We start from the raw sequence: 26,837 nt of genomic DNA, 5'->3' as shown, positions 1-26,837 counted from the left end.
TTGAACGTATTAAGATTGAAAGGCATCCTTTAAGAGTACAGATCTTTCCTCGCAAAATAAATCAAGATACTTGCCGAAAAAACGCGTGGACGTAAATTACTGGGAAAAACAGGTGCGCAGACAAAAAATCGTTGACGAAATGTCCTATTACCCATTTCCTTTCTTATTTATCTTTCTTTTTTTATTTGCATCCTTTTGTTTTTAGTCGTTTCTTATTTTTTCTCTCTTCCCCTTTTTTTACTATTCTTCCTCCTCTCTTTTCGCCTTTTCTTCTTTTTCCTCTTCCTTTTTTCACCTCTCCCTTTTTCCTCTCCCTCCTTTTTCCTCATCTTCTTTATCCTCATCCACCTCCTTTCTCAGTTTGACTGTCCCTTTACAGGCATGTGCTTTTGTATATGAGCCAGAAATAGTTTACTCCTTATTGCGAACTGTAGCTCAATAGATTCGATTGCTGCGATTGACTCGATTGGTTCGATTGATTCGATCGATCCGACTTTCGGAGCTTGAGCCGGAGTGTAAGCCGGCGTCTCTCGGGACGTAAGGAAACCCGTAGAAGGAACATGGAAAAGGAATACGAGGACGATAGGAATGGCTGCAAGAGATGAAAATTTCAACGCGCAACAAGTCGGACGCCTTCGATTCGGCGCTTCCGTTTACCTCGAAAGAGGCCATAGGAAATCGCATTTCATACAGACAAAACTCATTCACTTTTATCCTTTATCTTTCGATTCTACCCACGAACACGCGGATGATATTACTGGTGTATTTCACTGTCCGCAGGAAAAGAGACTCGCTATTAAAACCCCCACGGTAGTATTTGTAGTACTTGTGAAAGGATTTTTAAGCCAAATCCGATTTTAAGATTTTGATGGAAACCTCTCAAGTGTTCTAGATAATGAGTTGCGAGCAATTTATAAGTGCAATACAGGGCGCACGTGAAAATTTACATCCGCTCTCACCAATGTAGGTTTCAAGGAAAGACAATTTAAGTTTTCATGAATGAAGTTAAGTAAACATTCCAGAGTTAGTCATACAAAAGAATCCCGTGCCTCAACACTATTACTTTTGTGTTGCATTTCTCCGATTTCAACAGAGAACGATTTTTAAAGGTTTTTTTAGTCCTACGCGGAAAGCAAAGGATTTAAATAGAAATGAACAAGAAATGACATGCAGGATTCGGGTTTAGATTGTGAACTAAACGAATTGGTAGAGGCCTGCAGCAAATAACCAGAAAAGTTACGTTTCCTCGGGCAAATTCCGCGAAGTTTGAAGGTTAACAAATTTGCATAAGAGAATATTCAATTTTCTTTTTTGATAGGTAATTGGTTTGCTCCCCCATTTCCCTCATAAGCCTGAGACGCCAATTGGCAAAGTTTTAAAAGTCTCAGAAATATATGCACAAGTTTGCCTCGTCGTAGACTTTTATTTTAAAAAGACACCTGTTCTTTTATATCTCTTTCAGTAATTTTCAACTTTCAGTCTTGAAAAAAATTTGGTATGCGAGAACAATGAAGATCATTCCTCAACTGGATGTTTTCATAATAGGTGCTACAACATCTGAGGCTCCAAGGAGGGGTAACAGTGGCGTGGCGTGGCGTGAATTGCGATGTATCGATTGTTATGTCATTTAAACCTATAGAAAAGGATCGATAAACAGGGTGTTCGCAACGAACACCTTAATAATCGATTCTTTACCATAGCTTCAAATGGGGAAATATCGATATATATCGAAGCACGCCACGCCACTGAGGGGAAACCTATGTAAAAATGGCTAAATCTTGATAGGCTAAGCATAAGAGTTCCAATATCTATGAATAACTGGCTCTTTGGTCAGTCGCTTTAAGATATAAAAGGCCACCGGGGACTTAAAAACGGCAAATGGTTTAAGCAGGCGTATGTTCAAATGGTTAAAAATTCGTATCAATTACCTAGCTTATTGCGCCATCTGTCATCGAAGGTTTATCTTCCAGAAAAATTCACTACTTTGCACAGACAAAATATGACTTTAGCATTAGATATTATTTTGACATCGTTATAGATACACTGAATTCTAGGAGTCACGACTTCCAGCAGCATGCCTCAGGAATGTATGAAATCAAAAAAGAGCTTTGTAAGTTCTATAGTAAAGGCTAAAAATTGATCATTGTTTTTGCTTACGGACTCCAGTGAGTGATTAAGTGATTACCTTAAATGTTCCCTCGTCTGATAAACCTTAGAGTACCTGTATAGTGAGAGTATAGATAGATGTGAAACTCCGAAAATCCATCAGGCCTTCACCGATGCCTCCGCGAATGAAGTTAGGGCCCAGAAATGCAGCCAACCTATGAATTTCAATTATCCAGAGCGATTTATTAATACAATTGTTACGAACCATCGTTTATGAAGCACGTATTTGACTTAGTTTTTGCATAAATTTACTCATTTTTGTGGAAGAACGCTCATTTATGTACTTTCTTAGCCATTTTCGTTAGAATTGGAATCTACAGACTGGCAGTGAAATTTTGTGCGTTAGAAGTTGGTTAGAGGGGTGGCTTCACTTTTGGGCCATAAGCCCTCCATGAAGCGATCTGTCCATACTCTCACGATATAGATACTCTAATAAACCTTGTTTGAAAAGGGCTCTGTTCTACTGAGCATAGAGTGAGAAGACTGGCAGCATTGTAGTGGAAGCAGGGTTCAGCTCCCTCCTTGACTAATTTGTAACGAGCTTCGGAGGCCGACACCTTATGGAGCTCCCGCAACTGCGGGGGTGCGGTGCGAGGGGTGGGGGTGACACTCCTCTTCCACCCCGCTCCGCTGACGGAAATTGAGGTTAGCAAAACACTTGCTGTCACACCGCGCTTCGCAAGTAAATTCGGGGCCATCACACAACTATTACCCCCTTCCCCCGAGCCTGCTCCCTCGATATTCTCCCCGCGTGTATCACCCTTTCACCCCCACGAATCTTCCTCTTATACATTACTCAGCTCCGTAGATTTTACATGGAGAAAAAACTCAATGCATATGACGAGACCCGGAGTTTAAGTTAGAGTCCCTTCATACTGAGAGTCAAGACAACACCCCCTCATGGAGTCACAAACGGGAATAAAGATTACACAAATTGAAAGTTTTTCGTAATCTTTGATCGGTCCATTCTCAAATTCCTTTATCCGTTCCTTCTCTCATTCCGTTTGTTCCTTGCCGTACCCCTAATTCCCCGGTCCATTCCAGATTATAATGTTTGCAATTGGTGAAAACGTAATCTTTATTCCCGTTTGTGACACTGTAGAGGCCTAAAATACGGGAATCAATCAGAAATGGATTCACATTGTCTTGACTCTCAGTATAAAGAGACTCTAGTTTAAGTCATATGGATCTCTGAAGTTTTTGGATCGCGCATCCGAGAACTTGAGGTCCAGCTGCCGAAGTTCGGGTCGCACATCTAAAGTACTTTGGTACTCCGGCTGTCCCTTCTGCAGTGTCAATCGAAGTACTGAAATACATCAGACCCGAACTTCGGCATAGCTGGCCCTTAAGATTTTGGTTGCGCATTCGAAAACTTCAGAGATCCTCATGGCCTGAACTTTGGGTCTCGTGCACAACGTTTTTTCTCCGTGTATTACTGGGTTTGAGTTTGAAATAAAGGCGGTCGTAGACACTATTCAGTATAGTCACGACTTTAGCATAGGGATTCTATATTTTGTTCCGTCGGACCTCATTTTGCAATAAAGAATAAATATTTACAGCACGCATCCATGAAATCATGTGTGAGTCTAGAGATACTATATGGCGCATATGTTCTATACACTCTTATCAAAATTATAATGAAGTCCAATTGGACCCGAATGATAGCTATGACTAAATCTCTTTTAAATAATTTTATTAATAAAACTACATATTCATACGTAGCATTTTTTATAACCTATCACTGATAACATCTCCAACGACTGCCGTACCAACCGAAAGAAGCAGTGCCCGATAAATGCTCAAAATTAAGTTTTCGCCGTGAATTGACTCATTCAAGTCAGAGGAATTATCAAGTTGATCGGCCATTTTTTATTAATTATCTCCCCAAATAACGAGGGGTGTCAGAGGTTAGTAATACTGAAGTAGCTATAGAATACCCACATAACTATTAAATTAATTTTTACGTAACCCTTTTAAAGCATGAAATTATGAGGTTGACAGGGCTCATTTCATGATGTAGCATACTGTAATGTTAGAAGAACGACGGTATGATTTAATAAATTATTCCATGAGCGAGATTTTCCTCATGAAAAACAGCTATGTTTCCATAACTGTCCCAATAGTTATAAAAATTGATTATTCTCTTAAATTTTAACTACCAGTTTGGGTATATAAAGGGGTGTGATTTTCGAAAAAATTGATTCAACTAGGTTTTCCATCAACCAAACAAAGGATTTTTGTACTATGCGAGAGCGAGAGCTCACAAAAGCGTGTCTTTTGAGTGTTAAAAATGTTTAACAGACAACAGAGATCTCACCTATGACCAAAATTGAATGGGGAAACTCTCTCAGACAGACACGACATAATTTCGAAGCCAACGCCTTGATGCAACTATTCGAACTCAGTGGATGTCCAAGTTGCATACCTAGAGAGTTGAAGGCGTTCCGGTCCTCCTAACTCACGCGCAGTGTGTCGGGCCTCTCGAGTTAACTTCCCATGAATGCGCAATCGAAAAAACAATGAACTGCATGGCAGGGTTCATAATTAAACATGTTTTTCTCCTCTTCTTCTACCATCCCGTGTTAGCTTAACAGGGAGTTAGATTGAAAAGGCAGCTGAGGAGGAATTAATTAAGGGTCTTGGGGGTGCTCAAGACAAGAACTTACATCCACACGTTGGGGCATCTTATTTCGGGTCTCTTGGTTTTGGGTAGCGCATATTTTTAGAGGCGCAATCAAGCGGATTCTCGAGTGTTGTGATAAAAACGCCCGCGAAACGGCTGAACCGGAGCAGCCTTATGAAATTACCATCGGAACCTTGAAGAGCGCCCGGCTCCTGATGAACGGTGGAGCACGGGCGACGTTGCGGGGGGGCGGGGGGGAGGTGAGAGATAAGTGTAACATCTTGACCTCCCATTACGTTGGTGGATGCGTTCACTCTTGGCATCAAGTGACGGCTTGAAGCACGGCAAAGGCGCTAAGGGATGGCAAAGGGCTAAATGAAAGGTAAACATCTCTCCAATCTCCTTTGAAGGATCCTTCAAGCGGGCTCTCATCAGAATAATCGCGCCGGTGTCAAATTACACCGCGAAAATTGAGGGGGAATCGACGATTTACAGCTAGGATCTCACCATTCGGAGCCGATTCATTTAACAGACCCGGCACTGATCAAAGCAAAGCGTGTGATCTGGTGAGGCGTAAGTTTGATGCGATAAGCATTGCTATTTCCCGCCGAATGATGGTTGATGAGGAACTTGCTGAGCCTGGCGATGATCAATGAATGTCGGAGTAAGCACTTTTTAGGCGAATTTTTGCAAATTAGGTTAAGATTGCTGAACCAATGGGCCTGTTGCATGCAAGAGATACAGCCGCGCGAATAGACTTTATAGAGGTTAAATGACACGAAAATTACGATGGTCACATTAAAAAAGTCTGAAATACACTCCTTACTGCGCAATTTGCGTTGTTAGGAGCGCGCTTTTTCAAATTTCCCGCGTCCGGGGGCAGTTTTCTAATCACCGGAAACGAGCAAACGGCGGGCTCGGTGATTTCCGGAAGATGCCGAGTCGTTGTTGTTGTTGTTGTTATTTTTTCCTTCAGTTTGTTTACAAACCCAACGTGATCTCCTATAGTGGTCCATATACGCTTTATGCAGTAACCAAATCGATCAACTTTTAAATATCCAACGCAATCCTTCTACATTTCATTTCACGATATCACGAGCTCCGATTTTTAGGTTATGTTGTCAGTTTTAGTTGACCGGAAATAGCCGCGAGTTGCCGTTAATTGTCTCCGTAAGAAAACTGCCCCCCGACGCGGGAAATTTGAAAAAGCGCGCTCCTAACAACGCAAATTGCGCAGTAAGGAGTGTATTTCAGACTTTTTTAATGTGACCATCGTAATTTTCATTTCATTTAACCTCTAAAAAGTCTATTCGCACGGCTGTATCTCTTGCATGCAACAGGCCCATTGCAGTTTTGCATTGATAGCGGCTACGTGGATCATACATCCTGGCAGTGAAGCCGCGAGGTCGAAAGTGAACCTACCCGAGCTGGGATGGATATTTTCAGACGCCATGTTGGCTTTCGAGGCGATACGCTTTCAGAGTGGAGCTCAATTAATACACGTTTTGAAACTCGTTTTTTTTTGGATTTATATCGTTCAAAAAATCGAAGGAAATTTTTGTGATGTATTTGCACGCTCTATTTTTCAAAATTACAAAAACTAAGAATAAGTACTAAAGCTAATTTATGACTCTCTTAACACATTTTTCATCCAGAAATGCTTGCTACATCAATTTTAAATATATACACGTGACGTGATCCCATGCATATTTTTCCCCCTGTGCCCCCTTCTATATCGTAGACCTCCTTCTCTCGGACTCGGTCTCATAAATACTTTTTTTTTTTCCAGTTAAGTTACGAGGGAGGTGACTACAAAGAGGGATGTGAGGTAAAATTAGGTCCCTCTGACACGGACCCGGCGTTGAAAGTGTCGTTCGGACGACACGGAGCTTCGCCCTGCCCTGGCGTTATTTATTCTGTCAGGTAGACGTAGAGCCAACTATTTTCAGAAGCTCATATTTATTATTTACGCAGGAAAAACACCGAGACTTCGCGTATTCTTATTTTCTAGTCACCGCGCCACACTGCTCACGGTTGCCGATTTTAAATAAAAGTCATCTCAATTTGTGATCGTCGGGGAGTGGAAAATTAGTTCACAAAAACTCAAAATTGCGCCATTATTGTCGAAGCACAAAAGATTTTCCTCGAAAAATTTTGAGAGAAGAAACTGTGGGAAAGTTTCAAACCAAAGCGAAATTATGGCGGTTGGAAGTTTCATTATACTGGAATTATTGTCTCGAGAAGAGACACAGGAAAAAAGTCACTTGATTTAAGCAGAAATATCTTTAAACGTGCCGTGAAGAAGGAACTCCTCTTGAATTCAGATGAAAAGTTGCTTCTATTTAGAAAAAAGAAGATAAAACTAAACAGATATCTGCTTGATTCAAGCAAACAAGCGGCTACAAAACGTCATGGGCAAGTTTTTCCGGCAAATTCGTATTTCATCAGAAGAAGTGCGGCAACACCCGGAACTTTCATACGGCCTTTTTCTTGGAACGGCGAAGTTACTTGTAAGGAAAAACATTCAACCAAAATTTTGAAAACACCGCCATTCTTGTCACTGACTTATTCTTGGAGCTGCTCGAATGTCATTGCTCTCATGTCTGGTTTTTTAGAGTGTTGTTGATAACCCGCCGGGAAAATATTCGACCGATAGAGCAATATGAATCCTTTAAACGCATTTTTTGTTCTGTGCAGCAAATGAATCAGATTCCCACGAAACGCAACTTGCATCCACCCAACGTAGCTGAAATGATGAAAAATTGACCTTGCTTGGTAGTTTAGAGTGTACACAACATTCTGAAGACGCGCAAAGGAATCGCTTGAAGCAAATTCAATAATCCTCATAAAATTTACTCTATACATGCCCATTTATTTACTAATACAAAACGAGTATGTGCACCACTCGCAAAACAATATGTCCAATTGTGCTAGTCATACAATCATTTTATTGATGACTATAGATTTCAGATTGACAAAAAGTACAAAGGTCGGTTCAAACGCCAAGTTTCTACGTCAAATAACAACGGAGATTTTGCCCCTTCGAAAACATGTTCTATAACGTCATTTACCGCGTTTGTGCGTACCAAAGCTTCTCCCGCCTTGATTTCATACGTGCATGTTTAAGTTGAGCAACCATTCCAAAATGTGTGTATCACTAATTGAATCAGTGAGAACGAAAACCTACCAACTCGGTAACTCGAAAATGATCATTTTGATTGAAGACAGTTAATTTACATAAAGGTCATTGAAGTTAGCGCATCTGTTCCAACTTGCAGACCTTTAAAATGTCCATGATGAGTACTTGTCTTTCGGCAGCAAACATATTTTTGTTAAACTTCTTCACCCTCAGTGCAGTTTTCCGCGTGTCTTGATTATTTTCATTTTCCCGAGTCGGTGTGTTTTCGTTCTCACTGATTCAATTGATGAATCCAAGGTGGAAGAAACCATGGTATGTGCCACTGCATGACGTCTTATGATGTATGTGTTTTTCGAAAGGTGACAACTCCGTCAGTATTGCAGACGTAGGTTCAAAAGGCGTTTGGATCTATCCTATTATTTTTTGCTAATCTATGACACAAAAACCATCAAAACGCGATTCTGTAACCAGCTCAACCAACTCATTTTCTTTGCCTATGTGTACGTGCGAAGCCTTAAGCAGACCTTCATCCCATCCTACTCACCGTAGCTAAAATATTTCAACGTTGAGGGCCCTCGACTGTTTACGAGGTTAATTGAGAGCAAGAAGAACATTTAATTAAGAGACGATCTATTGATGTCTCTCAGCGTGGAAACTTTTGTCAAGACGCATGGAAACCGACAGGGACGTGAAGCAACTACTCACTTGCCTGACGCACGTCACTCCAAACAGAGAAGCGGAGGTCAATTTATTTGCCGACTCTCATTGTTGCCACGTGTAAAAGTGTCCTACGTTCAACTTTTCTACCGTGTCAGCGCAAAGAGCAGTAACTTCAACACTTTAGATCTTGCGAAAATGGACCGAGTAGATTCCAAGTGAAAAATCTCATTCAACTCAAATACTTAGTTTTGCGTTAAAGTGTCTTTGCAGCCGCTATCATGCAAGATTGCAAAAATCATAAATTGACTACAATTTGCAATAAGGACCTCCTATCTCTGGTTCACCAATATAATCACCAATATGAATGGAAAATCTAGTGGCACCTTTGTATTGTCTCTAAAATGAGTGAAGAAATAGTAGTTTCTTATCGCAAACTCTTGTCCAGATCGCGGCAGAAGAGTTGCGCATCTGAAAGTGAATCCTTAGGAGGACAGACATTTTTTGATGCCATCCTGACTTTCTCGTTACTGCGGGTTTAAATGGAAACTCAAAGTATGCAACTTTGAATCGAACATTCCTGTGAACTATATGCACTCTTATTATCCCAAAAAATGAAAGAATCGAAAAGTACCGGGCAAACTGAGTGACTCGATCTCATCGATAACGGGTCTAGCAAGTTGGCAACATTATATTTTCCGTCTATCGAACCTTTGGAAATGTATTGACTCTCAGAGGAAACAAAAATTGATTGTTCAACGTAGGTTCAAACGTTGCCTACGAGAATGGAGAGGCCGTAACTATGATTCTGTGACGACTAGTAGATGAAACTCGGCCGCAATTTAACACGCGTTTTTATGGGAGAACGCTTGCCGCGCGATGATTTCTTGCCGATATCTTTTTCAGGGTTGATCTGACGCAAAATTTCATAAGAACCTTTCCGAGAGAGGATGAAATTTCACTTTGGAAAACTAACTAACCCACTTGTGACATTGTCTAAAAATCGAGGAAATGAAAGCGTAATGCCGAAAATCGTTACTCCACTCAGATTCAAACGGGCCGCTCGCGCAACTTCGGCGGATCTCGCGCAACTTCGGCCGATCGATGGCCACTCTGATTGGTCCACGCAGCGACTGCCTCACTCATCGATGCACCGATGACCCGGAGATGCTTGTTGTTTTCGGTAAATATCTACTAGTTTGACGTCACACAACTGGCTAGTTACGGCCTCTCCATTCTCGTAGGCAACGGTTCAAATGGAGGAAAGTCAATGTTGCCAACCTCTTGGATCCGCCTTCGACGCATCTTCCAGATGCAGACAGATTGAAATTATTTTGAACAGGACCAAACAATTTTATGACGTATGCGTGCCCGACTTATATCGGCATTAGCGTTTAGCCTAAAGCACCTCTGTCTCGTGGCGATATCCAGGAAAATTGATAGCGCACTGGAAAAAAAAAACACATTGGATTTAGAGTCCAGATCCTTAAAAGCATCGACAAGAAGAAATACTCTTGAGCCAATCGGATTTTTGCTTAAATCAAGAACCGAGCCTCTTAATTTGAGCGGATTTCCTTTTGATCTAAGCAAAAATCTGATTGAATCAAGAGTATTTTTTCTTGTCAATGTTTTCAAGAGTCTGAACTCTAGATCCAATCAGTGGAGTGGCGTGCTTTGCGATAAATCGATTGTTATGTCATTTAAACCTAAGGAAAAGGATCGATAAACAGGGTGTTCGCAGCGAACACTTTAATAATCGATTCTTTACCATAGGTTTAAATGGAATAACAATCGATACATCGCAAAGCACGCCACGCTTCTGGATCCAATGTGTTTTTTTTTTCCAGTGCGGCATCGGCAACACTATGGATGAAAACCGCTTCGGTGTTGGAAGAGTTGAACATGAATTGAAGCTCGTGTGGGATCCATTTTATGGGGTGAATGGGGCACTCGTCGCACTCGTCGAAGGAGTTGAATCGGAATAGGAACGGAAGAATGACTGACAAATGAAAACTGCATTGCAACAGTTGATGGTCGGGAACTGACTAATGGCTCACTCTACTAAGAGAAATGACACGCTTCGGCTCTATTGCCGTATCATCTACGCCCACATTAAAATAACCAATCTCAAACATGACAATTAGGACCGTGTTCATAGTTGTCACGGGCAAACCCTGATCCTTCAGTCAAAAAAAAAATTCAACAGATTTATACACTGGAAAAAAACACATTGAATCTAGAGTTCAGACTCTTGAAAACATTGACTAGAAAGATACTCTTGATTCAATCGGATTTTTGCTTGAATTAAATTGAAATCCGCTTAAATTAAGAGGCTTGGTTCTTGATTTAAGCTAGATTCTGATTGAATTAAGAGCACTTTTTCTTGTCGATGTTTTTAAGAGTCTGGACTTCAGAGCCAATGTGCTTTTTTCCCAGTGTATCTAACGTTATTGAAGAGTTTGGAGAAAAAACGGTCAATTCCGGATTTGGCCACTTTTCCAGAGGACGGATTTTCTGAAATAACATAATTATGTTGAAATTTATGTGTATAAAATTACAATTAAAAAAAAATGTAGTTTTTGCCACAAATAGTTTGCTTTTAACCCTATAACCATACTTTAGTACATTTTCAGTTCAAAAAGTTAGTTACTGGAAGGAGAGGCATAGTAAGAAGCGTTTCAAAATGCGACTTGAGTTTGTGTAACAGAAATTAAACGTTCCATATTTCTAGTATTTCGCGATCTCAATGATGCATTAAGTTGATGATGATGTTTAAGTTGCACTAACTTATACTTAAGGGTTTAAGTCGACTTATGTTACCGCACGCAAACCTATTTCATTACCTGTAGAAATCCTACGTTTGACAACCGTAAAATTGGACGTAAGATATTCTGAGAGCAATAAAAGTGGAATCCCAGAGGAGATCGGGTCTGTAATGAAAAACTGTGTTGGGTCGTTGAAAATGTCATTGCATTCGACGTTATGACCAAACAGCCACTTTGTTGTGGTCTTATGATCAGCATGACGGAAGAGAGGATGCCAAAAAAAATATTTAATTAGATTCCACCTGGCAAGAAATGAAACAAGAAGCCCAGCTAATGAGTGGTGACACAGGGTTGAACATAAGAGTTGGGAAAGTGCCAGCTCTCAAAAGGTCTTTGAAAGTTTAGGGGTTCGTGGCGGCTGGATGTCACAGAGTGTCATATCGACGGTGAAACTACAAAAATGCATGTCTCGGTTGTGGTGTTTCAAAATCTCCGCTACTATTTTATTTTTGAAACGTAGACAAACAATATCATGGCTTTGAGTTTTCAAAGAACATTCTTTAATAGAAGAGAAAAATCACTGAAATTTTCAAAAAATGACGTTCGGTAGTTTTCCATGTAGGAAATGTAGTATGACAGGAAGTCGGCAACGTCGCAAACCGATCTACGAATTTTGAAAATTCACCATTGACACATAGTTAGGTAGTTCATTTTATGAGACACATTCAGTACCTCGGGCTACTAATGTCTTTGCAGGAAATAGTTAGCTAGTTAGTTAATTTATTTAGAGATATTCAGCAACTTAAGCTTAGCGCTGCATAAGTGACTCTCGCATATGTATCAATGAATAAGTTTTAACCTGTTCTTGACAACTAAAGTGCTTGCTGCATTTACCAAAATTGAGTTTTAAACAGCTTTGTCTTGGTAAACACTTGCCAGGACTCTGGCCTCTCACGCAAAGAGGTACAAGTAAATTTTTGGTGGAGCTTATCACGTTTCCCCCCGTTTTGAAAGCATGAATTGCCAACACCGAGTGTGTGTCATTAGACTCCCACTTTGTTGATATGTTGCTTTAGCATACAGAATGAGAGTACTTTCGTCCTGCTTTCAACATCACCCTAAAAACGAACGAACGAGGCCTATTCTGCAAAGCGTGTCTGTGTGAACGTCATCGCGTGTTCACTTTATTCCATTCTAGATCCTTTCTGGAATGGAAATACATCGAATCACTTTTATGCTTTATTCTTGTGCTTCTGAATAATAACTTATTCCAGCTGTTTTGCATTATGAATCATACGCCGGAAAAGCCGAAGAATTCATCGTGACAAAGTCATTATCGTTCCACATTTTCCCTCCCCAGTACGAGTATTAAAAGCATGAAATTGCATGTATTGCAAGAAAGCAAGCATTTACGACATATTTTTAAACTATCATATGTTTCCGTGCTATACTAATGACCTCGTTCAGTCGGAGTTCGAAAACCATTCGTCGTGCACTAAGAGGAATTGAATGACAGATTATTGGTTTATATAGGAACACAAAATAACCCAACCTCCGTTTAATTCAGGGTTTTTTTAGAGTTTTTTATTGTTTTTTGTGCAAAATTACGAGCAAACTGTACCAAGTAAACCCTACATTTTGGATAATTTGTGTTTTAGTGCTTACAGCAACCATAAGTAACTAAAAAAGATTCTCGGTGTACATATTTTGAACATTTTCTATTGTTTAACGCCAATATCAATCGGTTTTTTTCTAGAAGTTGCTACTCTGAAGGTGTAATGTTTATGTCTAAAATTGACGTCACGTTTAATACCTTCAAACCTACACATATATTGATCCTTTCAGTATACTAGACCGATGGAATAGCTCATTGAATAAAGCATGTACCCAAAATTTGAGAGAGGAGGGCTTAATTTGCTTATTCAGCATCAATTGGTTCATAATGAATATTATCAAAACGTTATTTTTGTAGTAAAATAAGTTTATATGCCCACTTTAGTAACAGTTTTGTGCCATGTTTTAACTTAGTGAGTTTTATTCATTGAGATCCTGATGAAGAAGTATCCTGTGTCCTGTGATACACGAAATCAGCGTAGTCAATCACGACTATACTGTAACTCACTGGGGGAAAAAACACATTGGATCCAGACTCTTGAAAACAATGACAAGAAAAAGGACTCTTGATTCAATCAGATTTAAGCTTAAGTCCAAAGGAAATCCGCTCAAATTAAGAGGCTTGGTTCTTGATTTAAGCTTAAATCTGATTGAATCAGGAGTATTTTTTCTTGTGGATGTTTTTGAATGTTTGGACTCTAGATCCATTGCGTTTTTTTTCCAGTGCTGAAAAATGAGAAAAACCTAAATAAGACTGTCCCCGCGCGAGTCGCATCCCGTCCCGTTTAGCGCAAAAACGCGTGTTTTTTTCGTTCTCTCTCATGTTTATCTCTGTGTTGCTTTCGAAGCATCGAATCATCCCGAGGAACCGAACAAAAGAAAAACGAGCTGTTGATTTTGCGCCGAGAAAACAGCACCTTTTGCCGGGCCGGCCGGGGCGGAAGCGAGGATGGAAGCGATGCATGGTGCCGTTCGGGGGGACCGGTGGATCGGTGAGGGACAGCGTCGGATGAAATTCGAGGGGAAATCACGTTGGCGGGGATCAGGATCGGCGAAGATAGTCGGAAGTCGGGAGCCCTGATCCGATTTGAGGGGATCCGATTCCGGTCTAATAAACTTACACGAATCAATAGAAAAGATGAGTGGATATTTATTTATTGGTTGACGAGGCGAGGGCGCCGCGCCGGCCCGGTGTACCCCACGCACGCGGTTGCCAGTTCACACACACGCAGTAAATATCACTGAGAGGGAGAGGGTCGAAGGGAGGAGAAAAGAGAGAACTATGATCAAGTTTTGTTTCCTCGGTCCAGAAAATTTTCAAACAGGATAATTGAATCAGTGAGTTCGAAAACACACCAACTCGGGTTTTTTTCGATTTTCACTTTTTACGGCTTAGTAACACTTACGGATAGAGGCATCTGCACGCAAAAGGAAATTTCGAAATTGCAATCGGAAGTGCTCGAAACAGCGACGGGAAAAGGGAAAAATCGAAGTATTTCATTGGAAATACCAAGTTTTGGCCATTTCAAGGGAAACGGGTGACCATCCGATTTTGCGGTCTTCTTTTTTCGGTTCAGTATACCTTGCACCAACACGAAGTATAAATTTTCAAGCGTTTTTCAGGTCGAAAAATATACGTTTTTCAGGGCAGACTATGAAAAATCAGTATCTGAAAGGCGGTGAGAACGAAAACAACTCGGAAATTTTTAAACGCTTAATTCTCTGATGGTGTATCGATATCAACTTGGTGCTTTTCCTGAACATTTTTTTCCCGAGATGGTGTGTTTTCGAACTCACTGATTCAATTGTTAGTTTTCCGATGAAAAATCAAACGTAACCGACAATTAGGCACCGTGTGCTGGCTGTTAGGCTAATATTTGAAAGCAACCGAATTGGCCAGGGGTCGTTTAAGTATTACGTGAGGCGTTTTGTTAGTCTTTTTGACCTACTCTTCCACCACTCTTTTAAGGAATTCGTAGAACAATCTCTCAACCTCCCCCTTTGAATTACGGAAGACTGCTCGGAGCCTCCCCCTACCCAATTTTTTTTTCAAAAAATATGTTACATAGGGTTGATTACACGAATTCTCACCCTAGTCTGTATCATTGTCTGTCATCACTCCGGAACACCCCGTTGATTAAGTATTATAGTATCAATGGTTCATAGACAGTACGGTTCTTTTGAGTTTTTGTTAACACCGTGATCATACAAAAGTTTAGAAAAAAGTCAGTCCTGGTGTGAATAATGAGGAGCTCGTTCAACGAGCACAGTGGTAACGGAACTTAAAGCTGCCCCTCATAATATCCTCCAAATTGTGTTGTTTCGTCATATTTTCCGTGTTTACTCTTGCGTCGCTTTACTTACCTAAAATAATCAACTTTACATGTCCTCAATTGACCCAACTGCACCGAACATAACCTGTTATGACTCAACCTGACCTATCTAATCTAGCCTGACCTACCCACCTACGTTCTTACTTTACTTACCCTAATTAAACGTGACCTACACCTAACCTATAAATTGAATTTCTTTCTTTCTTTTTTTTCATATAAGAGGAAGATATTTGTCTGTTCGTTCATACCGTGCGTTCGCTAGTTTTGACTTTCTACTGCCTATAAGCACGACGTAACCAACCGTTGACCCCGTGATCAGATTTTGGGCTTTTTGACACCGCGAACGTTGATACCGTGCAACGTTACCCTGTAATATTTACCATCTTGATAAGACAATGTGTCCTGTCGATGGGTTATGGGCGAATTTCGGCGGGTCACCGGGCAGCGTGGGATCGGAGTCCACGGCCGGGGGACCGGCGGGGAGGGGGAGGGGGGTGAAGGGGGAGGGAGGATTGACGGGGGAGCTCGCGTCGCTCTCCGGAGCTTTTTAACGATTTGTTTGGACCGGCCGCGGGCACGGCCATCAATCATCGGTCCGCCTTGAAATCGAATCAAGTCTCAATTGAACTCTATCAATTTACCGCAGTTAATTTTTCACTTGTATTAATTCGGCGCGGGGGCCCGAGCCCGCCCATTTTTCATCGCCCTTTACCCCCGCCGACCCACCCTCGGATCCCCCGCCCTCCCCCCTCCGGCAGCATCAACGCCTCGCCGCGACTCGACGCGGCGTCTTACCCCATATTGCCAAACATGTTACCCGCCCTTCGCTCCCGCCTTTCAGCTTCGCCCGGCATCGTTTTGTTTCAATACCACGCAGAGGGTCGATTGTTGAATCGTTATCGAATAACCTTGTTCGATACAAAGCATTGCTTTTGTAAGGATTTATCGATACCGGTCATTCGATAAACATTAGATGATGCAGTTTTCTAGGGGTAAATATCAACACAGAAAATAGGATTGCGGATTTGACAATTAAATTGTTAAAAAAAATATGTCCGACGTGTTTCAAATGTATACATTTTAAAATGGTGGAAAGCTAAAGTAACCACGCTGAAAGAAGTTTATGTACTCACGCTGTATAAATAAGGGTCGGGGCCGCATACATGCAGACTGTGAAAAATTTGATGCCGACCTATGAATAGAGATAGAGTCCATTTTAGTACACTGGAAAAAGAACACATTGGATCTAGAGTCCAGACTCTTAAAAACATCGACAAGAAAAAGTACTCTTGATTCAATCAGAATCTATGCGGAATTTAAGCGGATTTCGTTTTGATTCAAGCAAAAATCCGATTGAATCAAGAGTATTTTTTCTTGTCAATGTTTTCAAGAGTCTGGACTCTAGACCCAATGTCTTTTTTTTCCAGTGTATGAACAAATATGACGTACGAAGAGTATGTACCCTGAGTCCATATCGTACGGACCCAGCGTCTATACCGTATGGACCCAATGAATGGTAAGTTCATACACATGTTTTTCCATACACGACAGGTTTATGGTACATCTCTGCTCTAGTTAAGGAAGCCAGACCGTCTGTACGAGCAGTTCATGCCTTGGATTTTCCAATGAGTATAGACTCTCACTACGTAACCATTTTTTTTCAGTGCATGGGGAAGGTTAAAGTAGAATTTTTTTCTATGTAAAATCTACATTGAAACATGTCGGACTTTTTTTAACCACAAAATTGTTAAATCAACATTTTTATTTTTTCCCCCAAGAATCATGACTTCCTGTGTTATTTCCTTACTTCCAAATTTTTAATTTTTTGCTCACTGCCTGCGAGAAACATCAGATTACTGTAATGAATTTTCCTCCCCGAATCAAGTTACGCAATGCTTAAACTACTCGGAACGCAGGGAATCTATCTGTGAGGGACCGTGTATCTTGAAGGGAGGGTTGGAGAGTGAATGTCAGTCCGCCCTGAAGAGATCCTGCCCGTCTTTGATCTATGGACTTGCTTACAAAGAAGTCAATTAAAGCGCCAGCCTTTGGGATCAAGTTCTATTTTGTGTAATCTAACTTGGCGACTTCATCAGCCTTGGTCGATTGTTCCGTTTGCGAGCCACCGCGCTGCACAGTGGATCGAGTCACTGAGAGAGGTCGAACATGAAATTTTCGACTAAAACTGCAAATTTTGATGTTGATTTCGTCACTTTCCAAACTTTTAGGAGTGCCATTGAAAGAAAATTTCACGGAAAAACGAATACGAACCACTTCTAGAACCTCAAAGTTTTGTATAAAGGAAGTTATAAGCGTTTTAAGTTTCCAAATTTTGTCCAACCTCTCCTATTGACTCGACCCATTGTGCGTTGCCCCGCTGTCTGTGCGGTGTAGGGATGGGGTGGGGTGGGGTTGGCCTTTGCCGAAAATCCCCGACATTGACTCTGGGTCTAGGCTCCTTTTTCCCTCCCTTGTCTCTTTGCTTCGCTCCCTGATTCAAAAGATCACAGTGATCGACAGCCACTGAAAATTTTTTATTTATTTAATTTATTCCTTTAGTTCTCAAGAATAATTGTGTTTAATGAAAAGAAAAATTTCCTGCTTAATTTTTTTTATAAGAATTTTTCCACTGAAATTTTTTTTTAAAACAAAGTGTGTTTCTTAATACAACTGAAGTTGTTACTTCTTTCATTTGAAGCAAATTAAATTTTTCAAATCGTCTATCAATTAAATTTTTCATCAGAGAAAAATGTTTATTTCTTCGAATCATAAAAACAAATCTTTGAATCACAGATCATTTGCTCGGAGAACGAAGGTTCTAGCCCATTTTCAGGACAAATGATTTTACTTGCATATTATTTCGCTTTCTAGACTGCATTATGCTGTCCGGTTAAGGAAAAATCACACAAAAGTGACACTCAAAAATGTGTCTATAACCAAAACCGAACGCCAAAGAGGCTGAAGGAAGCTTGAGGCCTTGTCTCCACGGGACGTTTTCATGGGATTTGTCCCAAGTTCGAATCGCAGGGATGAAACTTCTAGGATTTATCCCAGTTACTGTCTCCACGGGACGAGGCTCATACGGTTCTGCGACTAGTTTGCGCGGGAAGATAACTTAGTTAAAGTCGAGTATTTAACCGGGATTAAAAGTATAACTGCACTCAATTGACAATTAGACACATTATTTTAAGTAAACAAACATTAGCAATGGAGTTTGAATAAAATATCGTACAATTCGTTTTCACTTCTTCCTCTCTCAGTGGGTCCTATAGGGATAAAAGAACCACACTTGGCACTGGGAAAAATATTGATTAACTCAATATTATTCCCAACTTCATAAGTGGGATTTTTCCCTGGGACAAATCCTGTGAAACGGTCCGTGGAGACAAGGCCTAAGAGAGCTAGAGGTTTGCCATGTTGGGTAATGAAAATCCACCTCTATTTTGTTTAGCTAAATTGAGTGGCCGGCTCTTGATTTTACTTCGTCGATTATTCTTTGTAATTATGGAGTTCCTGGGAAAGTCGGGGTATTCAAATTTAACAAAAGATCCAAAGCGTCTCTCACCCCTAATTTTCCAAAACATTAAGTCCAATTTAGTAACATTGTGCTCCTTTACGTGATAGAATGAGCTACTTAGATTTGTTGACCTTTACCAGCACCCACAAAGCAATAACGCCGTCCAGTGACGTCAGCGTTCCTCAGTCGGCACTGAAATGAGAGGATAGCTGCCTACAGGGAAACTAATTTGCTGAAAAACCTGGCGGTGATATTAAAAAGAAACTGATGCTCCCGCTGAGCCTTTGGAGGATACAACAGTGAATGCACACAATATTGTATTTCATTCGGGAGTGCTCCGCGCGGCGTTTCGAAGCACAAAGCGGAAAAAAAAAAACGTTGAGACATTATTGTTGAAGGGTATCTCGATTCTCAGAAACGTCCGTGCGCAGTCAAGTATTTCAAAGAGACTTGATGAGTCTCTAAAAATTAAATGTACCACTTAGTCTACACAGACGGTTCAGGGAAAGGCGGAAGATGCTCCACTCGGTTCAGTAGCGAGGGGTGCCCCGACTTCATTAATTGACTCCCCGGTAAATTAATTTAAAATTAATTAACTCTGAATTAGAAGGAATGTGTTTTCCTTATTGCAACTAGACCGTCCGCAGTAATGATATTCAGGCATTCTTCTTCGTTTATTAGTTTATTAAAAAGGGTTTTACCTGCCGATTATGTTTCGTTTCGCTCTTGAATACAGTTTACCGTTTCCTGACTCAATGAGATGCTAATGAAAATACATGCACTGGATTATCTGCATGAGTTCGGGTTATTCAAACTCCGGAGTGGACTAGAGTAAAAATTTTAAAAATGCTTCTAATTGAGAGTTTTATTTTAATGTGTCTCCCGGTTTTAGAATGGAGAATTTGCACATAGAAATTTTATTGCCTCGTCTGAGAGTGCTTAATAAGCTGAGTTCGCAGTATTTTTCATAATTTTTTTCTGAAATGGGAAATCGGAGATAAATAGATTTAAAAGTGAGAAAATGTGCTGCCTTGTGACGTCATCTGGTGGCACATTTTCCATTTAAACACATGAATTTTTGCAAATTAGGTTATTTTGTCATGTTTGCTCCAATAATTGTTCACTTTAGAAACCAAGGATATCCTCGTGCTCAGTTTTCTTAACAGTTTAATTTTAAACATGGAATTTACAACATTTTTGACACCTGCAAATTCTCCATTTGGATAACTCTCTCTGGTTTCTGTTTTTCTGAAACAGATATGAAGTAGGCGTCACTCAATAAATCTAATATAGTTTCAAGAAGGAGAAAGCGAGATGGGGAAAAAGATAGAGAGAGAGAGAAAACGCACATTTTTTCACACTCTTCAATAAACTTGTTATTTTATGAGTCTATATTTATGAATGGATCTGTTCTACGTAATTTAGTCCGTACAAAATGTATCAAATGACTGAAATCATGCATCACTGTATTTTAATGAGATCAATCATGTTACTCGTATTTAATTTCTCTTTAATATGTATGTTTTTTCACTCTCCTTTTCTCGCTCATATTATTTGGTTTCAGTTTGAATAATCTCATCAATCAAATTTCTTTCCGATAACGAATTGAGCTCGCGTGCAATTAATAATCCTCCAATTCTCCAAAATTTTGCATGCAGGCTGTATCGGTGTATAAAACTGTTGTAACAGTTGGATTGATGAATGGAGATTGAACGTGGGCCAATAAAGATGTCACATTTTTTCAGGAAGGCTAAAAGTACGGAGAGCTATACCACTCGCTATTATTCATAAATGAAAAATATTGTATGCAACAGTCCTTGAAATAGAGAACCTCAGTGCCAAAAATTCAAAATTGTTGACACTTGAGTGAAACTTTGACAAATTTGACATACAAATTTATACGTATTTTACGGGAAAATATCTGTTAATGAAAAGTGAAATTGTCAAAACATACATTTAATTTTTACTAAGAGAATTCTAGGCATTTATAACTGAAGATGTCCCTAATTTTTTTCCTGATCCCACGCAAAAATCAGACAAATTTTCGAAGAAAATTACATTCTTGAAAAAATCAAATTGGTCGACTCAATTTTTTAATCTATGAGTGGAGTTACGTTCGTTTCTTCGTCCGAGAAACGGCGATTTGTGTCCAAGCCGGAATTTTCAGTCCATGCCACGGAATATATTTCTCTACGTACAGACGGCAGTTTTTCTTCGAGAACATTCCCGTACGAAACGGCAAGGGCGGGAAGACAAAACAAGAGCCGTGTAACTTGGGAGCGGAATGATGATGGAACAAGGACGTAAGGAGCGTGTTCCGTCCCGTAGCCGTCGCGGCGAATTTACAGGAGGCTCGATAATCCTGGAGCGCACTCCGTCTCCCGTTTTCCCCGGTTTCCCGGTTAAGTGGATAAGTTTCAGCTTCTGATCGGGATCCCACTCCCGGTGTCCGCGTTCTTCGGCCACCGATGAGCCACCTCTCGCCGCGACGAGATCCTCGAGCCGGGGTCCCAGAAGTGTTTCCATCCTTAATTTATGTCCTCGCCGATGCAATCTTGTTATAAGACACAATATCAAATTCCATCCCACCGCCCCTCCCCGCACCCGCCCTCTCCTTCTACCCCTTCTTTTTACTTCCCAGACTCACTCTCCTCTTCCGCTCATTGTCAAGTTTACCGCACTTTATAATATGCATCAGTGGCGTGGCGCACGGAAAAAAATAAAATGTTGATTTAGCATTTATATTGTTAAAGACATGTCCGAAAAGTTTCAAATGCTGATTTTACAGTTGGAGAAATGCTTACTTAACTACGCCCACCGTTAAACAAACAAATTCAAATGTTGTGTCAGCATTTTTGTATTGTAAAATCATCATTTGAAACTTGACGGGCTTTCTTTTAACAATTTAAATGCTGAACCAGCAATTAAATTTTTCCGTGCGTGCTTTGCGATAAATCGATTGATCTGTCATTTGAATCTATGGGGAAGGATCGAAAAACTGCGTGTTCGCAGCGAGCACCTTAATAATCGATTCTTTACCATAGCTTTGATTGGGGAAGTATCGAAAATCGATCATTCACTCCTCGCCACTGTTATGTATGGTCTAACTACCAAACCACCGATATCCATTGAAATATTAAAACATTTCTCCTAATATCCAGCGTCCATGGGGAGAGGAACCTGAAGGTTGTTCATGAAGTCGTTCCTGAAATAGCTTTTGTTCTTAGGATGCCCCAACTTGTTTATATTGTGATTAAAAGGGGTCTTAAGGAGACCCTCAAAATACAAGTAGCATCCCTCGAAAGGACATTTTTGTTAACCTCGCGTAAAATTAAGCGGTATAAAGTTGCGTTTTGGGCCTTTTCCGGCCCCACCTGGATTTTGCTAAATGTTTCATATTTTCAAAGTACTAGTCTTAGGTAGACTCTGTGCCAAATATTAGACCGAACGGAGCCCATGCAAGGGCGCAGCAGCGCCTCAAACCCAAAATCCTGGAATCGAAAAACAATTATTTTCGTCGACTTTTTCGACTGTTATCACTCTTCCAGCACATGATTCTTATGTATTTTTTTGCGTACTTTTCGTTTCTGGCCTTTTTAAAGGCCTCCGATAAATTTTAAGGGGCCTTATGGCCCATTGTTGCCATTTTTGGCCCATTTTTAGGGGTTTTTTCCATTTAACACATTCAAAACTCAATTTAATCCAAAAACTGTGTACATTTTTGAAAAGTACGTAAAAAAATGAATAAAAAATGTTCAGTAAAATTTTTTCCTATGTTGCCAAATTTCCGAGAAAATTGGTCCCAAAGTGTCAAAAACGGCAAAAAATCGATAAATCGCCGCGTCTAAGGTTCAAGAAAGTGGAGTACATTTTTCATACTGTACCAGATAACAGCTCTTATCCATCCATACAACATACTAAAATATCATAGTTGTACCTGGATTCCCACGATGTGAAAATTGACCGAGATGTCGATTTTAGCGGCCTTTTTATACTTGAAGGCAGCTCTTTTGAATGTTTTTCGACCTTAGTCACCCTCTATGGGTGTGTACTATATGTATTTTTCTACGTACTTTTCATATCTGGCCATAAAAATGGCTTCCTGTGAATTTTAAAAGGCCTAACGGTCCATTGTTGCCAATTTTCACCAATTTTTAGGGGTTTTTTCAAGTTTACGTGTGTGAAACTTAATTTAATCTAGAAACCGTGTACAATTTCGGAAAGAACGTAAAAAAATACATAAAAATGTGATTTGTACCTTTTCCCTACGTTGCCAAATTTTCGAGAAAAATCGTCCTGAAGCGCCAAAAATGCCAAAAATTGGATTAATCATCACGTCGGAGGTTCCAGGAAGTGAATTATGACATTCATGTGGATCGTCGGACACTTTCTCCACGCATTTTCTGTTGTTCGGTATATTTGGCCTGTAGCAAGCATCTTGAGAACCAAGGATTATCTCGAGGTTACAGGAATAAAGAGGTGAACTGGAGTGAAGGATAAAGTAAAAGCACCTTGAGGGCCCGTTTTGTCACGTTCATCTGCGCCATTACATGTTCCTTGAGATGCATTGCAATTTTCCATTTTCGATACGTTATTTGTAGTGAAAGAAAACTTGAAATTCACTTCTTGGAACCTTCGACGTGATGATTAATCCAATTTTTGGCATTTTTGGCGCTTCAGGACGATTTTTCTCGAAAATTTGGCAACGTAGGGAAAAGGTACAAATCACATTTTTATGTATTTTTTTACGTTCTTTCCGAAATTGTACACGGTTTCTAGATTAAATTAAGTTTCACACACGTAAACTTGAAAAAACCCCTAAAAATTGGTGAAAATTGGCAACAATGGACCGTTAGGCCTTTTAAAATTCACAGGAAGCCATTTTTATGGCCAGATATGAAAAGTACGTAGAAAAATACATATAGTACACACCCATAGAGGGTGACTAAGGTCGAAAAACATTCAAAAGAGCTGCCTTCAAGTATAAAAAGGCCGCTAAAATCGACATCTCGGTCAATTTTCACATCGTGGGAATCCAGGTACAACTATGATATTTTAGTATGTTGTATGGATGGATAAGAGCTGTTATCTGGTACAGTATGAAAAATGTACTCCACTTTCTTGAACCTTAGACGCGGCGATTTATCGATTTTTTGCCGTTTTTGACACTTTGGGACCAATTTTCTCGGAAATTTGGCAACATAGGAAAAAATTTTACTGAACATTTTTTATTCATTTTTTTACGTACTTTTCAAAAATGTACACAGTTTTTGGATTAAATTGAGTTTTGAATGTGTTAAATGGAAAAAACCCTAAAAATGGGCCAAAAATGGCAACAATGGGCCATAAGGCCCCTTAAAATTTATCGGAGGCCTTTAAAAAGGCCAGAAACGAAAAGTACGCAAAAAAATACATAAGAATCATGTGCTGGAAGAGTGATAACAGTCGAAAAAGTCGACGAAAATAATTGTTTTTCGATTCCAGGATTTTGGGTTTGAGGCGCTGCTGCGCCCTTGCATGGGCTCCGATCGGTCTAATATTTGGCACAGAGTCTACCTAAGACTAGTACTTTGAAAATATGAAACTTTAAACGTGAGTCCTTCCAAAAAATTGCAATAATTTGGCATTACAAAAATTATAATATACAGAGAAAAAAATCAATGATTTCGACGAACTTTGAGGTGCGTGCGAACTAACCTTAACCTTAACATTTTTTAGCCCGCAAAATATACCCTCTCTCGCATTTTGTATTTCTTGTAGTTGTAAATCATTATAATTCCTTTCAAGGGCCCATATTTTTAAAGCTGTACTTGTGAATTTTACTCGACGTTAGCAAAAATTGTTCTTTTTATGAAGCTGTAAGGACGCCCACAGTAAGAAGAAAGAGGACCAGCAAGAAACACAAGCAGGAGGGTCTCTTAACCGCACTGCGTTAGAAAAATGTCATGAAATTCAGTGCGCCTGCATCTCAAAGTGTAGGCAACACGGCCGCTTTGAAGCGCGAATAGTTGCTTCCAGACCTGAATACCATGTGTCGCGTACTCCAGTCTCCATCATTGTGCTTATTTCGTTGCACCTTATTTTTGGCCCATTACTTACTTCCGCCTCCGTTTTTTCGTCACTGTATCTATCTCCTCTTCTGTTACCTTTCTTGCATTTTAAAAAGTTTGAATTCGCGAGGTAAAATATTTCCCCGTTCAGATGGTCCCTAAATTGTGCACATAAAATTATGGCTCACTGGAAAAAAAAAAAAAAAACACTTTGGATCCAGAGTCCAGGCTCTTAAAAACAGCGACAAGAAAAAATACTCTTGATTCAATCACATTTAAGCATAAATCAAGAACCCAGCCTCTTAATTTGAGCGGATTTCCTTTTGATTTAAGCTTGAATCTGATTGAATCAAGAGTATTTTTTCTTGCCAATGTTTTCAAGAGTCTGGACTCTAGATCCAATGTGATTTTTTCCCAGTGCTTGTGCGGAAGAAGAAGATTTCAAACCTCTTTTTTCTGGTCAAAGTTGATGTGACTTGGTTTGTCGGTCACATATTGAATTATATTCATGGTGCATACGTCACTGCGCCTTTCAACCGTGCAAGTCATAAAACTTAACGAAAGGCACCGATGTTTTTATCGACGGCAATCAACGAAACGTCCGAGAGTCCTGTATGTAATCGAAGGTCTCCCGAACGTCCATGATCGCCACCGATAAAAACATCAATACCTTTCGTTAAGTTTCATGGCGTGACAATAAAAAAAGTCAATGGATTATTTAAGCTCCGTTCAAGCATCACACTCCATAACAGCACGTGCTCCATCGACCTTGAATCCTCGCACGAAACGAAACGCAACGTAAAAGTTCGCGTCGAACTGGCGTTTCCATTCTTGGCGGGACTTCCGGGAACCATTAATGTCGAGCGATCCGTTTTCTCGGGAGACGACCCGCAAATTTCCCCGAAAGTATTCATATTGCAGTGCAAACCGCCTCGAATCGAAATCAATTCAGTGTAAACACGGCTTCATTGAACTGGATTCACCTCAAATTGTTCAGCCACGCGAACGGTGCCGCATTGGAAAGTATCGAGGGCTCCGAATTCGTCGTTTCGGGAAAAACGGGACGAGATGTGACAACCGGATTTCTAACGACACAAATCAAATTGCATTCGAAAACTGGGTCCTCCCCGCCGCCCCCGCCCCTGACAGCGCGACCTCCAGCGAGGATATTTTATCATTTCGCCGATGAAATGTTGAAATGTTATTGCGACCGTCGATTTTACGAGCTATGAAAACATCGCGTGTTTACTCTTCTCCGTCTTCACCTCCGCCTCTTTCTCGCCTTCTAATTCCTTCTCTAAAACCGATGGAAATTCATTCCGGTGGCGATCATTGCGGATCGGTAACGATGCCCTTCCTCCATTTAAATCCGCTGTAAGTAATTGATTCTTGATATGCAACTTACCTCCCGAGATATCGATTTATTTACGTGTGTTCATACACGCATGCATACGTAAACGCAGTTTTGGGTGTGTTGCACGCAAGCAGCTTTCCTACTGATTATGAGTATACTTTACACACGGGTGAAATCGTGCGAGAATCACATTCAATACATCAACGACGTCTGAAGCACACTTCAAAATTTCCAAAATGCAACATCATTCCTCTATCGTAAATTAAGAACTAATACATCCACCTAATATACAGGATCTCTCTAAAAGGGCCTAACAAACAGGCTCTATCTAAAAGGGCCTCATAAACAGGCTCTCTCTAAACGGACCTAATACATTTACACCCCTTTTGCTTAATTCAATCCATTTAAGGGTGGTTTCACGATAACTGGAATAGTTTTGTGGCCGTAACAGATAACATATTTTTCGGTCATATTTTTAGTAGAAATGATAATCACTCAAATGTTTTCGCATTAATCTTCAGAGGGCTACGTACTATAACGATCTCTAATTACTTATTGCTCTACTTCTCAATTAATATTATGTAAATTCCGAAAATGTGCTGTCTGTTACGCGGTGAAA

At 40.2% G+C, this 26,837-nt stretch overlaps 1 protein-coding gene across 2 annotated transcripts in view; it reads left to right on the top strand.

The window, feature by feature from the left end:
* The window catches only part of SPR (Sex peptide receptor), a 313,008-nt gene that overhangs the window by 115,887 nt on the left and 170,284 nt on the right, over positions 1-26,837 (top strand). The window lies entirely within an intron of this gene.

The sequence above is a fragment of the Bemisia tabaci genome, chromosome 4 (genome assembly GCF_918797505.1).
Source record: "Bemisia tabaci chromosome 4, PGI_BMITA_v3".
In the NCBI taxonomy this organism is placed as follows: Eukaryota; Metazoa; Arthropoda; class Insecta; order Hemiptera; family Aleyrodidae; genus Bemisia; species Bemisia tabaci.
Note: the sequence above shows the minus strand (reverse complement) of the source record. Positions and strands in the feature narration are given on the sequence as shown.